Source organism: Homalodisca vitripennis, chromosome 8, assembly GCF_021130785.1.
Source record: "Homalodisca vitripennis isolate AUS2020 chromosome 8, UT_GWSS_2.1, whole genome shotgun sequence".
Taxonomy (NCBI): domain Eukaryota; kingdom Metazoa; phylum Arthropoda; class Insecta; order Hemiptera; family Cicadellidae; genus Homalodisca; species Homalodisca vitripennis.
In genome coordinates, this window is record NC_060214.1 from 33,457,270 (window position 1) to 33,473,564 (window position 16,295).

Consider the following 16,295-nt stretch of genomic DNA (forward strand, 5'->3'; position numbering starts at 1 on the left):
GTAAATTATTAGTGTAGAGTAATTAGTGCTTTGGCTATTGATTACAAATAAAAATCAAGTATAAAAATATCACTGAAGTTGGATCTACGCTGATGTAAAGAAACATCAAAATAGGATTAGAACGAAACAGTACGTAAAATGTCTTCACTGTGTCACCTTGAGGTAAGAACCGTCACACAACGTCCCTGTGGGGGTTCCATTATTCCTATTCCCGCTCGTGTCTGTCGCCAGGAACGGAGATATTAGCGATTATTTCAACTTTCAAAACGGAGGAAATTTGAATTATTTAAGGTCCTGGTCACAGGTCGTTGCAATATGTCGATCGAGTCAGGAGACATTTCGGCACTGTTTGTTGTACGCAGGACCTTGGACCTGAACGCTCGGTAGAACAGGAGGCGTAGGTCTTTCAAATGCGAAATCGGGATCTTAAGGAATCAGACGACTATTCCATATTTTCAATTTGAAACGCACGCTATTTTACCGTTAATGATAAGAAATTGAACGTTATAATTGATTATTGGTTGCTTGACCGCAACTCTGTGGTAATGGCAGCAACACATTGAACTGAAACATGCAAAGAAGATGCACAGACCTGAAGATTCTTGATAATTTGAGTTCTATAAAGGGAGATTTACTTCTTGTTCACATTAAACAACTAAACCTTAATTTGTGAAATTAAATTTTTTCTATAGCTTTTTGTCTGATTGGTCTTTAAAATTGTTCACAATTTGACCTAGGCTTACTTTTCAGTATGCTACTTGTTCTCGACTCGTCGACAATTTGAAAGTTTGTCAATAGTCGGCAGTAAAAGGCAGGCTAACGTTGTGGCTCTGTAACTGAGAAGTCACGAGTTTGATAACAATTTGCTATGCGTTTGGACCGTGTCACCTCAAACACGTATAAGGGCATAAATTGATAGAGAGATGGAAAGTCGCTACTTTCAGCAAAATAGTAGGTCTGTATTCATGAGTAGCAGACCTTGTTAACCATTATTTACATGTCTGACCTTTGCTTTTAAATATATCAAGCAAAGAAATTGATGAAGATGAAATAATCTGAGATGAGAAAAAGCATTCGTTTATATTTCAACTGCTCCATTTTGACATTGATTTTAGTCCCTGCCACAACCAGTGTGACATACGACCTATTCTAATGGTTGTGCACGTATAAGACGCAAATTGGATATCGGCTCCAGGAAAGTAATTTTTACAGCACAGTCGATGCTACTGGAGTGTTGTAAAATATGAACTTTACAATTTATGGCAGTGGCTCTAGAGGGGTTTTACAGTAGCGAGTAAAATTCTACCGTAGCATATTACTAGCGTGCATATAAGAAATAAACATCACGTGGTCGTATAATAAAAAGTGAAGTCAAACTGTAAACTGATCCCACCCGAAGGAATGTATTCAAGGCCGTAGTGGTATACGTCTCTATGGCCATTGCAGATACTAGACTTGACTAGGCAGTGCTACGGATTACGAAGATATTTAAGATTTTCAAAAGATCCAGCAATCACGATACTTTTTAACTTTGCACTTTCCTCGAAGTAATTTTTATAATTTTATAGAGTACACAGGATTATTATGAAATATATTTCATGCTCTCAACCTGAGAAAGCGCCCACAGAAGAAAAAGAATGGAATTCCATTATGACATAACCACCATCTTTATTAGCGGATCACGAGGCAGCGTTCACCGCGAAGTCTAAAGAAGCCTACACGTCTGAAGATGGGCACCTGGCCAAGGCAGGCGCGGGCCAGTTGGGCCATTCATCGTTATTCTCCACCTGCTTTCGACACATTTCCACACTTTGTGACCATCGCAGGGAATTTAGATTCCGAGAAGTTACGTGAATCCTGGCAGAGATCTATGTAGGTAGCCCTGCATATTAATGGGGATTTTAGATGAATACGAATTAACGTACAATCTTTGCTCGCTTTGGAATTTTACTACACAAGTAAAGAACGATTTTTCTAATTTTGCGAAGAATCATGATTAATTTCCTTCGAAGACTCTTTAAAAAGCCTGCTTTACTTCTTGTTGCCCTTCACAGTTGAATGAATCATTCTAATTTTGTTTGCTCACATCTTTAGCATATTTATGGCTCTAGGTCCTCTCAATTAACACAGGAGATCCTTGTTAGAGTTGAAACCTCTTTTCCTTTCACGCTTAACCACAGCCTAAGTATCATCTTCAAGTGGATGTCTTGAATTTTGAAATAAAAAACTTAAGATTAACCTCAGTTTGTTAATTGTACCGGACCAATGACGACTGGTACCTATTATTCATCTAGAGTGAAATATTATTGTGGCGTTAGTTAGATACCATGGATTTGGTTTAAACTACTGTTATATTTTTGAAATTTGTCAATAGTTGGATGTTTATTTCTGGGACGTAACAATTCTTTTTAAATTTAAAAAACCTTTAAGAGAACAGTTGAAAAATTACAGACAAAACTAATGGTTGGTTTTATTGATGGTAGAATTAAACGTCCAAGGACAATATAATCTTAGAAGGCAGCGTTTGCTATCGACGATATTCCAGTTAGAACAAATAATCTGGTTTAATGTCTGCAATTTCTGCAATCAACTTTTTTGTTTGTTAATATATGCAAAAATTACTTTCAGATTGATCTTGTTTTGTTTTTCAACTTTAATACTTTCATTATAATGTTCCCATTTATTTGTTAAATTGAAATAACCGGTTGCACCCTTTCTTATCGATGCCGTGTTTATTTTTAGCTTTATATCTACTTTGTCCCATTTGCGTTTGCTGCAGGTTCAGTTGTAGATTGTCTGTGATGTGTTTCAGAGGTTAAAAATGACTTCGCATCAGGTACAGATTTTATTGTTGGTTATAACTTATTGTATACCTTATCATCCAAAATTTAGTGAAAAGAACGAACGTTCAGAATAGAATGACGAGAGAGGGAACGAATAAGTCTACGGTTGAAAGTCTTCCACTTTGACACCTACTTCTAGGATGTGCCATAATGGATGGAAAGTCGACCTGCCAGATAAGGGAGCCTGCTCGGATTCTTCAGAACGTAATAAGGGCGTGGGATCGTTTTTGCATAACATCGTCGACATCGGTTCGACTCCATTTCGGACCGCGCGGTTCAGAGAAAGTGGTGACGCGTATCCACAACCCACTTACCACACTCACACTTTCTTCTCTTGTGAACAGCTGTAACCGGGCAAACAATGACGTCTTTCCTACTCCTTATTTACTCGCTCCTACGACCTCTCGAGCACACCTTGTAAATGATACGAAGATCTTATTCTAGCAGATTGTAAGTGATATTGTTCGATCATTTTAGAATTGACCACAAATCCTACAAATATAACTTTTCAATGCTCGCGGTATATTTCGATCTTTAATATTCAGTTTGTGGTTTTCTTTGGAACTAAAACGGTTTGAAATGGAGATTCATATCGAAATCCAGCTAAAAATGGAAGACACGTCTTTATAAAAGTGATATTTTGTGTTTTGTAAATTGGAACTCGCTAAATACACCCAGGTGTAGACTAGTGCTACTTGTACAGCATGGCGGCGTTGGCGGCGAGAGGTTGAGAAACACGAGAAAGTATCGACTCCAAGAAAGGCAAGATTGGGTTTTGCATGACTTTTAGAAGGCTTGTAGGAAAGTTAATTGTGCAATATTGGCATCAAATTTCCTCCCATTCAGTTAGTGACTTGCTAACCGTTGGATGGGATGAATCAGGACTCCGAGCGAGGTTCTTCCTTGAAAAGAAGGGCCTTTCTTTGAAGGCTAATAATAATCCTCGAGGATAATAACTTTAAGCCAAGGATTGTGCTCATTAGGAGAAGATATGCATTTGCTGAATAAGCAGAAACAGCACTTAAACGAAATAAAGAAGGGTTCTGTCAAGACAACTTTAAGGATAAAACAATTTACCTCAAAGGCCTCCTGGATTCACTAATTGAGTTCCTATCTTACAAGATGAACAAGAAAATTAGTTCTTTAATTCTTAGTTATACAAGCAAAAAATGTCTTAATTTGTAAATTCCGCGTGGATAATTTTCAGAATTACGGAGGGCTTGGACCAATTGAAAAGTCAATATTTAACAAGAACTAATGGCAACCTCCACCAAGTAACCGTGCTGGGTTGGAGGAGCGAGTTGTTTCAGTGACGTAGAGGCGCTCCCAGCCCTGCCCACGCCGACCTTGAGCGTTGCTTCACTTCACTCTGGTTTGGCAAGGAATCTCTGTCAAGATCTGTGAACAGAACCTTTTACGGCTTCCATGGTCTCGGTGCAAGAGGAGGTGACTAACCAGGGAAGATTTTCAGGAGAAAGAAACCTGACTAAGGCGTGTTTCAGCCTCAAGCGGCGATAAGGATGTTATCTCCAAATTCGATGATGAAATGAAATTGAACAAAATCTTCTAAATGTTGAATCTTTGTACCATCTAACCTTTTTTATGATAAGACGTAATTATAGAGAATTCTCAGAAAAGGAAAACGATTGAAATTTTGGATTCAATTCTGCTAAATATTACTCTTTCAGTACTTGAAGGATCTTCCTGAAGATAAATTCTTCATTGTATTAGAGCACGGCGTGTTGGACACGATTAAGCTGTGGATCCGAAGCTATTAATTACAGAGGAGATTAATATTGTAAGCACAACTCTCGGCGCCGCCCGTCCTCGGGGAGACGAGTCAAGCTCATTGGCCCGGACATCCCCATGGCGATGTGGTGGGAATATATTAACTCCCCTTTATACAAGCCAGACACTCGGTGAGTGAACGTGGCTTTGTCCATTGTCCTCGTCTAACACCACTCGCCCATTCCATTATCCCGCTGATAGCCACACATCACCGCCCCTGGCCCCCCGAGTCCTGGTCACTTCATGACTCGAGACTCGAGACTTGAGACTCGGCCGGCTTTCACCTCTCCACTCCGCCGTCTGATCCGGTTTGGAAAGGATTGATCGCCTCGTGCCGACGGAAGAAATAGTTACTAGTACACTTCGTACCTCTTTTACTAGAAACGAAAGGGAAGTGTGTTTTTGAAATAATGGAGCAAACTGTAACAATAATTTATCTCACAACAGGTGTGATGGATTGAATTATCTGCACGCGTGGATATGTTGGCTCCAGCCAAGTTTTGGTTGATAGTACAGAACAAATGAAATCGTTCTAAACCTAATGTAGTTAGTTCTTTATTTCCATGACATCAGTTATTTTTAGAGTTAAGAGGCCATTCTTTCCTCTAAGGCACCCATGATTAAGTCAACAAAACTAATTTTATTATAATGGTTATAAATATATTTATACTTTCTCAAGAATTGTTGAATCTAGAAGGATGAGTACTCCTTAACAAATGTCCAACAGAAAAACAATTTAAAAATTCTCAAACCCTACAATTTCTGTAAATAATTTGTTGAGGCCTTCCTAAACTAGTCGTCCTTTAAGTTGATTAATTTATCCAAGATTATTGATATAGGAAGGATTCCAAAGATAAACAACAGATCTTAAACACTTAGTGTTCTAAAGACCAAAGAAGACTCTAAAATTCGTCATACTTTAACAAATGAGCTTAATATAATTTTAGAGGGTAACCGCAAGAGCTCACTTTCGTTATGATATTTTCTAACAAGTTACTAACTTTAATAACGTAATTCGGAATTTTGCATTAGTAAAAACTATAATTAACATTCCTGATTGTTTTGTAATTTTGGTGGGCAGAGCAATTGATTGTAATTTGCAGCAATTGCGATGTTCAAACAATTTTGGAGAATAAAATGCGGAGGGAATTATGGATGAAGTAGGACTGTAACAAAGACAATCTTGAATGCTAATCGTAATAAAATAATTAGTCAATAATTGCAGTCATAAAATAAAACGTCGTGCAGTTTCGTTACTTTGTCACTTAAAACGTATTTGTTTTTACTTCGTTTTAACTGGGGCTTTATGGCAATTAATAATTGTCAACTTCAACTGTATTGAACTAATTGTTTTAGATTGTGTGATACACGAGAACATAAAAATACCATAAAAAATGACGTAGTGGTTAAAAGTCACTGGAAGACCATTAATTAAAGCAATCAAATTAATCGACTTCCAATCCGAGTCAATCCTTCCACCCCATTCAAGTCTGACAAAATCACCCTAATGAAGACAGATTGCTGTCACTTTTTTAAGGGGCGGCAACATTTGAAGGGCTATGAAAACGTGAGAGAGATAACTAAGACGCCGCCTACAAGGTCAGTTGTTGTTTCCGGGTTTATAGAACATCTGTTTTTCTTTGTTTATAACTCTGTGCATTTCTGTGTTTTCCCTCTTTGCGAAACCCCATTCACAATGAATTCTGGATTAGTTCAACCTGGAATAGCTCCAATGGGTCAGACTCGGTTCTGAGGAAATATATTCAGCAAACTAGAGAAACCTCCCAAAGCCATCAGTTCGCAGGACGAACGGTCGGCTACTGTGATACGATCTTCGCGCTTGGACTCCTCTGTTGTGTTGTCTGACTTAGTTATGTAACACCCTGTAGGTGGGTTTACTTGCCCAATGAGTGAAGACCGAGGAAACCCGAGCTTCTTCCCGAGTACTGAAAGAATTCCAAAGAAAAACAAGATTGGAAAAGACAGATTAGGAAGCTTTTGAAGATGGTCTTGCTTGTGTTAATATTTATAGCTTAGCCCATCTGCTTTTGGCAAATTTACGCCGCAAATTTTGGAATCAAAGTACTTGAAGGTAAAGATTTGATACTGTTAGGGTTACAGTAATTGGGTGCAATTAATGTATTTGTATATTACATTATCTGGTATAAAAGCTAAAAGTTTACACCATAGATATTCATTTTTGGGTTTCGAAGGAGACTCAAAGAAGCCAAAATGCCGCACTCTTGAATGACCTCAACAATATACACAAAAATCCACTCTCGAGGTAGTTACTACCTGCGCATATATTTTCCCTAAAATGTTTCCTCTGTTGAAGCCAAACAGAGGATTTGAATACAATTGACTTCAATGGAAAAAAAACCCAATTGAGATGTACTGAATCGTGAACCAAGCTTAAGTAGTAATTTACACTTAGTGCGCGTTAGTATCGCGTGACATTCAAACCCAAATAAAAGAAGCCCGGACACCACAGACCCACTTGTGCGAGCGAATCCTCGTAGGTAATTGTAGAGTCCGGTGTAGGGTAGGGTCAAGGCGAGGCTGTTAGCTTTATTATCAAGGGCTGACCTTTCCAGGGGCTTGCGCAATATAACAGGAATGGATGATTTTATCATCGCACACGGAACTTGATGTGTGTCTGCTGTCTTCGCTAGATCGTCTTTCAGATACATTCCTGGCTAAGCATCCTTTGTTAGAGGTTGAATGTCCAATTTTACATAAGTACCTAATGGAACTCAATTAGAAATTCAATAACTCTAGATAATTTTTGATTGCCCATAATACAATTATCCAATCCATTGCAGACCTTTCAAATTAAAGACATTGTATTTGGTTCCATGTAATGAATTAACAAGCATATTCTCGGATCAGAGTGCAATCTTTAAGAAAAGCTCTGGAAATGTTTAAATTAATAATGCTAAAATAAAAATAATACTGTATAACTCAGGTATGTTCGAATATCGTGGTTAATCGTGCAAGGACATGCTAGAAGCAACCTCCGGAGAGAAGACTCAAAGGGCGTTAAAAAAAAATAGACCAAAATCTGAAATGGGAAAATATCTCATGCACCAATATAGTTATCACTATCGTAAAAAATTGGAAATTTTGAGAGCCCTTCTCAGTATTATTGGTGCAGCTACTCTAACACAATTAGTTCCAAAGGAACGCTTTAAGCCAATGTAATAGAATAAAATATCATTTTAAGCGTCATTCGATTGTTAAAAATGGCTTCTTGTAAACACTGTTCTTCTCCTGTCTTACATAAAACACTACTAGTGACACAAATATTTCCGTAACATGATCAAAAACCAGTATCTAATTTTAAATCCTAATTCCAGTAATCATTTAACTTCTTTATAAAATCAAGATTTTCCTTCTCTTGGAGCCTGGCGCATAACCTGTAATAACTTGATGTTGATGAATACGATAATTGTCTCGACAATTACAGGACAGGATGGGGTACGTATCGATGCGAGGTAACGAGCAATGAAGACCTTCAGGGCAATTCCATTGTTGGCCGCAATATCTCTATCAGGGACAGACGACGTTGCCGACTGGATGGTCGTCTGGGAAGAACAATTCAAACGATCCGGAGGCGACACTGACAAATCTCGCTTGGTCTCCTTGAATCGCTGCAATTTAGAAATCAAAGATTGACAGCCAGATCATAGCGCTATAAATGGTCGGACATTACCGTGTCAACGATGATTGCACGGCTTCAAATTGGTCGCAATCTTTCAAACGGGACGATCTTCCGAGTTGCAGCTGGAAAACAAAGTACCTTATCAACACATTCGGATTACTTTCCAGCAATATCTCACTCTCTATTCACCGTTGCTCGTTAAACTTCGCCACTTTTACAGTCTACTTCTTTCGCTTCAACAAAGTGTTTCACTATTTTCAGCACAAAGCTTTGGATATTCTCCAGAAAGTATGACAGGCACTACCAACGCACACCACACTACATGTTGCAACAGGCCTGGTGCGTGCGCGCGCACTTGGGTAACAGCTGACATCCGTCTGAGACTGAGTGACAGCGCAGCACGAGTCGCTCATTGGTATTGTCAGCTGATCGGGGTCAGTTATGATACCCTCATGGTGACTCTTCAACACCTGTCCATTATTTCGCATCTCATTACAAGCGTCCTCCTTTTTAATGGAACCAAACATTTCAATAATATCTATGGCTTTTCTAGTTACAACCCTGAAAAGAGGAAAAGAAACGCTACGGAGCACATGACGAGGGGAGGGAGGGGTGTGCAGTGCACCAACGAAGCGGAACCACCTTTTGTCGTGCGGAAGTCATCACAGGTGTTCCACAAGGCTCCGTTCTCGGCCTGTTGCTGTTCATGTGGCTAGTCAGACCACGCCAGGAGTCTTATTTTATTAAGTACGAGTAAAATAAATATGTAAAAATACTCCCTAATGATTTTTAACCTACTTGATCCCTCTTATCGTAGACGATTATCTAGGGATTTTTAATACTGGTTTATTTATTCACAATCTAAAATTAATAAGTTATGTTAATTTTTCGAAGACTGCCTGAAGTCACGCTGTGGATGAATATCTAAACCCATCCGAAGTGTAAAAGGAGTGTAAATGATAGTGGAGTCTAAGTTTATATCTTACTTAAAATCGACTGTATCCTAAAATGGGATTTTCAGAACTCCTGCTGATTAATTATCTCAAATATGTTGCACTGGCACAAAAGTAAACCAATTTATTTAAAATTCTGTAATCTAATCAATGAAATGAAAATCATCTAAAATATGTAACTGAATCGTTCAATACATTCTGCAATGAGTGTTATTTAAAATTTCAAAATTAATTGTGTCAATAAAAGATGTCAAGAAACTTTTAATTCCTTCCTAATGAATTAATACTATTCAGAATTGATAGTGCTTATGCTAACAAATAGCATAGCAGTAGCATAACAATTACTATGCTAACAAAACCGTCCCATTGACTTCAGGAAGAGGAGAATCAATAAGGGCCTCTGTCAAAAACACAACCGCTTCAAAAGGGGCTATAACTTTCGCCGGTCATTGTATCTGGGGCGGCTAAACATGTGATTTAGGGGTTGGCGAGCCTTTGATGCAGAGCCCGAGGCCCCCCCACTGACCCCGTAACACCAGCGACACCTCCCTCTACCTGCGACCCGCGGCACCTTTGCCTTCGACACCCGTATTTTCTCGGCCATTTGCTCTGAAAGGCCCCGCCCCCAGGTATTTGCAATGTGGCTTTTCGCAGTGGAAATAGCTTCCCTTTTAATTTCCTCCAGCAAATTACGCCTTCCGCGGCAATTAAATCAATCTGAGGCAATCTTCTGGTGCGCTCCGGGAAGCTCTCATGGCCGCACTTTTTTCCCCAGTTACCATCTATTTTCCCAGCTCGTTTTTATCCACCAATAAATGTAATAGCCCCACGTATAGTACTTGCCCATAATGAGAACTTCTTTTTTACCTTTCGGTTTTTTCAATAGGTACAGTCTTGGTGCTATTAAACCTTCTGAAATCCATCCAATTCATACGGGTCACCAAGCTTTTGATTAGTTTTTTTAAAGTAAACTAGGATGTTTATAAATACGTGCAGCCCGTACCTGCAGATTCATACTTACAGGGATATTATTTGTGTGTGAGGGTAATGTGAATTTCTTGTTGATGTAGGCTGATGAATCTGGCATAACTGAGAAAGACTCGCTAATCTAGAGGTCACGGGTTCGATTCTACTGGAGGTCAATACAAATTTGTAAATAGGTTTGGTCTGTTTATCCCTAAAACTTAGTGCAATAAATTAAAATTCCATTGGCATAGAAAGACCCCGGTAGAAACTCTTAGATGATCCCTTTATATGAATGGGATCCCAAACACCTCAGACATTAATAAAAGGGAAACTAGTTATAAACTATCTAGTTTGTTGATTTTGTAGGTTAAGTAAACATTAATTAAGATCACGTGAAAATTTTGAAAAAGATCATTGAATAGCTCATTCTTAACATGCTACACGTTGTTTTCTTCCTTAGATATATAACTCATACATAGGGTCAGCTGAACATTCCTAGATAGAAGGCGAGAGTGAGGCCGGACAACCTCACCTTCCCTTTCTGTCGGAAATAGGGGCAAGGCGCCGTCCACGTTCGCTAGGAAATCGAAAGGATTTGTGGTAATATCGGCTCGCCGGGTCACAGAGATCCAGAGAGCTATGGAAAGTCAGCGTTCCAGTTTCCTACTTTCTCCTCTCCCAATTAAACAGACTGTTCCGTCCGCGACCGTTCCTTGTGCCCGTCCGGCGGTCCGTCCGGCAGTTCGCCTGTCAGCCTGTCTGTCTACCGCGACCGCGCAATCCGCGAGTCTGTTGCAGCCTTTTATTTCTAGGCCGTGGAATTTATAAGTAGATTGAGTGGGTTGAAAGGTGAAAACGGACTTCTGATGAATACGACGGGAAAATCTGAAGAAAGCATGAATTATGACGTAGTATTGAACTATCTTTGCGATCGTTGTACTGCAATTGCTATGTGGAACTGTCACATACTAAATATGGAACCTCCATATGCTTCATTGCTTGAAAATGCAACACTTCGTTATGTAAAACTTATGTCTTTAAAAGAGAATAAACTTTGCATCGACATTTTGTGTGGTAAAGCTACTTCTGTGTAGCGGTTTGTACAATTTGTAGATAGCGGTAACATGATAAATATTTTATTTAGATTAGTAATAGCATTTGAATCTCCTAGGAATACCCTAATTTTGTTGATTTCAATTTAAAATGATTGAAATATTTTATTATTGTTCTAGTTAACTCAATATAAGATATTTAATTATTTTTATAACATGTTTATATTCACTGTTTCTTTTACTTGCTAATAGATAGCGCCCAACCACAACCCTCAAGTGGCATCGGACTTTATCACAGGACGAAATACCTCTTCGTAGGCTGTTACATAACTAAACGTAGAACTGGCACGTATTTCAATATGTGGAATTGTCACAGGTTTCGCTATGGAGAATTGCAACTTATTTTTATCTGTAAATGACTTGTGAAATGCATTACATTCTAAGCAGTGTTTGTACTTATGATTATGTAATTATAAGTTAACTTACTTCGAAGCAATCGACTTTTCATTTGGTACGTTCAAAAGTGGAGACAATTATATTTTTCGCTTGCTACCACATCGTTGCAAAGTATGTGTCATTTTAATAAAGTTGCTGTATTACAAATCCAGTGTAACAAAATGTTAACTTAAAACTATTTTCAAAATTATTATTTGACGCGATTTCTTATAAAATATCTATTTATTTATAACTGACCTCAAATGCATGATTAAGTTTTTGTAGAGTTTTAGAATTAGAGTTTATTAAGCCAACGCCTCAAAAATATTCTTTCTCCGAATTCAAGCCAACGAGATTCCGTTATGCAGAAAATGTGTTTAACGATGAAAAAGTTACTAAAAAACGCTTGCAATTCTAAATTATATTAACTATGAAACACATGTTTGATAGTATTTAATTTAATTTGACATTTTATAAGACAATCGTCACAATATCAAATTAAATTCACGGCTGTGTGTGATGGATTCCATTATGGAGAAAGACAAGGCCGTGGTATTGTTGCGAAACTAATTTAGTTCGCATAGACAGTTAGACGTGTTTCGTGGAATAGATCCAATTAAGGGAGCAGGCCTATAAAACACTTCCGTATTTAAATTTAGATGAAAAAATTCTAACGAAGTTGTTGAGTGTATGAGCGACGGAAATATCTTTATAATAAAAGTAATTCAGATGTTTATCCACCGCAGGTGTAACACTAATAAGGTACAAGGACTGAACCTACATGTTGATCGTGCAGTTACGATAGAGTGACGCTCATGCATATGTAAACCGCTGCAAGCCTCATACTTATAAGGAGGTAGAAGGTGTTCATTTTGTATGATTTTAAACTTACACTTCCTATCCGTCATTTTGATCATCTCAAGACGTCTGTCTTGAATGGTTATGACAAACTTTCAGTTGACTATGGATTTAAAAATAGTTTCATTTTGATGCCTATGGCACGTTTCTTACAATACGGTTTAATATTTGTACGTGATTAAAAAGAATATAAAAATTTAAGGTTAGGATGTGAGTTGAACATTCCTTATATTCTGATCGGTTTATTGATGATCGGCAATCGAAAAGTACTTACATATTGTTGATTATAGTCAGTCAGTTTAACGCGTAAGGTGCTTTTAAAATGACGCCAAGGAGAAAACCAACAGATAATTATTTGTATTAGAATCTTCATTATTTGTATTAGGAATGTTCATGTTTTCCGTCCAAAGATTAATTTTGGTGGAATTTTCAAATTATAGCCCTATATAATTATGACATCTTCTCAAACTAGGAAGAAAAGGTAATATTATTTGACTAATCAAAAACGATGATATTGGTTTTTAATGCTACTGTTGTTTAATTATTGCAAAAACAACGATTTATGTCATAAAGGTTTACAGAATTTTATTAAAGACTGTCAAAACCTTTAAGAGTGTAGCATTAGTTAACTAAACAAGTTTTAAATATCTTTATTATGGTTATTTCAATGTAGAAAACATTATCCTACTTTTACTCTGTAATAGACAAAGATAAAAAAACGTATGTAGTGACGTCATAAGTTATATGTTAGTTATTTCACTTTTACATTACACATAAGGTTACTGCTTAGTTATTTATAAGTGAATTGCGTGCTAATCACTGTAAAAGGAAAATATGCGTACAGTAGCTGTTTTGCAATCTTATAAATACGTATAAGTACCTGTTAATTGGACAGTCTTATCACCCATCCGATTTAAATTGCAGCTGAAGGAAAACGCCCTGCAACTTCATTAGTTCAAGAATTTATTATTAGAGTACCCCCAATCCCCTACATTCACCCATATTGCCATTATTTTTATCCTTGATATGAAATGGTAATATAATCTCCAATACATGGATACATGGAAAATTTATTTTACGTTCTGTTTTTTTTTTTTTTTTTTTTTTTTTTTTTTTTGTATAGTAATTGAGTAGGTATTGTTGTTAAACCGTGAGTCTAAACATTATAAAATGATTAATATTACTGATTGTCTATTGTTTTTTGATTAGGAAAGAACTGGAAACTAAGTTCATGATTCGTGCCAAATAGAGTAAACATTTAGAAACAACACGACGCACAGGAAAGTACAAAAATGTCAACTTTGAAAAATGAGCTTTTTAGTATGAGAAATAAATATATCTAATTTATGTACCCGCATTATATGAGATTTGTTATCATTTCCGATATAGTAGATTGTGTATGTTTTGTGGTTTTGTTCTTCAGGCGTCAGAACATGTATTAGTTACGTACTTGTAACTGTGCAGTAAGTTTTAACAAATGTTTGTTAATAATATTAATCAATAAATATGTTGTGACCTAAAACATACTATGTAGTTCACCATTAAACAAGTAAATGTACTCAGTTAGTTTCTTCAGTAAAATTAATCAATATTTTATTTTAATTTAATATAACTTTAAACATCCTACAAGTTTAATCGATATATAAGGAAATCGGGTTTTATTTTATACATAATAAATAACGTCGTTCTCAAATCTAGTGTATGAAAGCAAAATCTTTTGAATGAAGAAGTTGTATAAGTACGACTCATTATTACTACTCTCATAAAAACGTAAAAAAGGAGAAGACAAAAAAACATTTTGGGTTGGAATTAAAATACGATTAGAGTCTAGTAATGACACTAAATTACAATTGCGTTTAAATGAGTGGTTACAAAACTAACTAACGTCTTAATATCAGTTAGGAAAGTAAATAACATGTTTTATCTGGAGTAAATAAAAAAAGTTAGTTGTATGTACAATGCCCAATTAAAATACCGAAATTTAAAATTGAAGATACATGCAAAGATTTTAGACAAAAACTAGACAACGATGTTTAAAACGTTTTATTCATGTAATGTTAATACAAATTCAAGATCTTTCGCAAAACAAATGTAAAGTTGTTAATTATTACGTGACTGGGAACAATATTTTATCTCAGAAAATCATGGAAATTTAAATATTCCTGTTCCATTTTAAGAAAATTAATGATATTAAGTAGAATATAGTACAGAAATCAGTCTTGACATTTTAAATCCTAATATGCGTGATTATATTAACAAATTGATAGTCATCATTTCAAAATCGCCTTTATATCCCAAACTACTCAAGCTGAGTTTAAACAATGCTGCAGCTAGTACAATACCGTGGTGGTGTTGACCAGGATTCAAATCTTTATGACTTTGCACGGAACTGAAGAAAAAACCACTAAATTCTTCAGCGCGTTAATGCGCTCATTCCACGTAGAAAACACAATATTGCTTATTATTCTTAACTTCAGGCTAGCGTTGCTCGTTAAGTTTTATTTACCTGCAGCGTAGTGGAGTCTCTCAGTTTCTAACAAACCAAATAGCCAATTAAAGCTGGCCATACATAAGTCCAGTTTTTCATTCTATTTGTACGTTTGTAACATACTAACACTTTTTAATTCTTATTGGAGATTGATTTATAAAATATGTTTATAATATGTTTATGATTGGTTTATAAAATGTTTCAATGTGTTTAATATTATCTCTCATCCTATAATTTAGAAGTATAGGGACAACCGAAACTATTTTCCGACGACCAACGATATTACCAAAGATATTACCGGACCTTTCTGGACTATTTAGTCATAACTAACTATATAGTAACTAGTACTTTTGATATTCGATGAATACTAAAGTGAGGATGCTAACTTTTGCTAAGAATTGCTAATTTAATTACTTGCCGTATAGCATCTAAAATTAAAGATCGTAAAGACATAAATCGACAGTTCATCATACTATCAAATTTTATTGAGTGGAAATGTTCAGGTTATGAAAAATAAAGAATCTTCACATACGTAGGGCTATTTTTAGGTATGTTAGATTGCGACATAAAACATTACATTTTTATTGATATGGCTCCAGTTTATGCAGTGGTAACTAAAAAAAGTATGGCAGGTTTCTATAAAGTTAGCATAAAAACAACAAGAAAGGTGTTTTAACGTCTCGTGTGTATGATAGTGGTAACAATTTATGCCGTCAATGCAGGTTTTAAACTATTTCAGACTCAAGATCCGATACCTTAAAGACTGTGCGGTTTCTCTAGTTTTGACTCCCCTATCAGAAATTGTGGTTCCAGGATATACGAATTAATTTGAATTATTCAATCATTGCAACTTTATCAAATGGACCATCAGTTGAAATTAAAATATAAAAAAATTAAGAGAAAGTTTTAAAATTACCTTAGTTTTCATATAGTTTTATTATGCAATCTAGAAGGCAGCTAGACCTTAAAAAATCCAAAAGTTCTATTTATAAATTAACATAATTAGTCAAGCAGCGCGCTTAGATGTCGCAACTTTATCAAATGGACCACAAGTTGAAATTGAAATACAAAAAAAAAAATTAAAAGAAATAATGATGATAATTTTCCAATATTTCAGAAAGTCTGGATTATTCAGTCAATGGAAATGTATCAAATGGGCCTCCAGTTTGAATTGAAATAAAAAAATCAAGCGAAAGATAACTTTCTAACGGGCTTGGAGACTTAAACGCTAGTAGACAGAAGGCTTGTTCA

General features: G+C 36.3%; 1 protein-coding gene across 1 annotated transcript in view; it reads right to left on the minus strand.

The window, feature by feature from the left end:
* Positions 1–16,295, minus strand: part of LOC124367525 — a 277,317-nt gene that overhangs the window by 260,881 nt on the left and 141 nt on the right. The window lies entirely within an intron of this gene.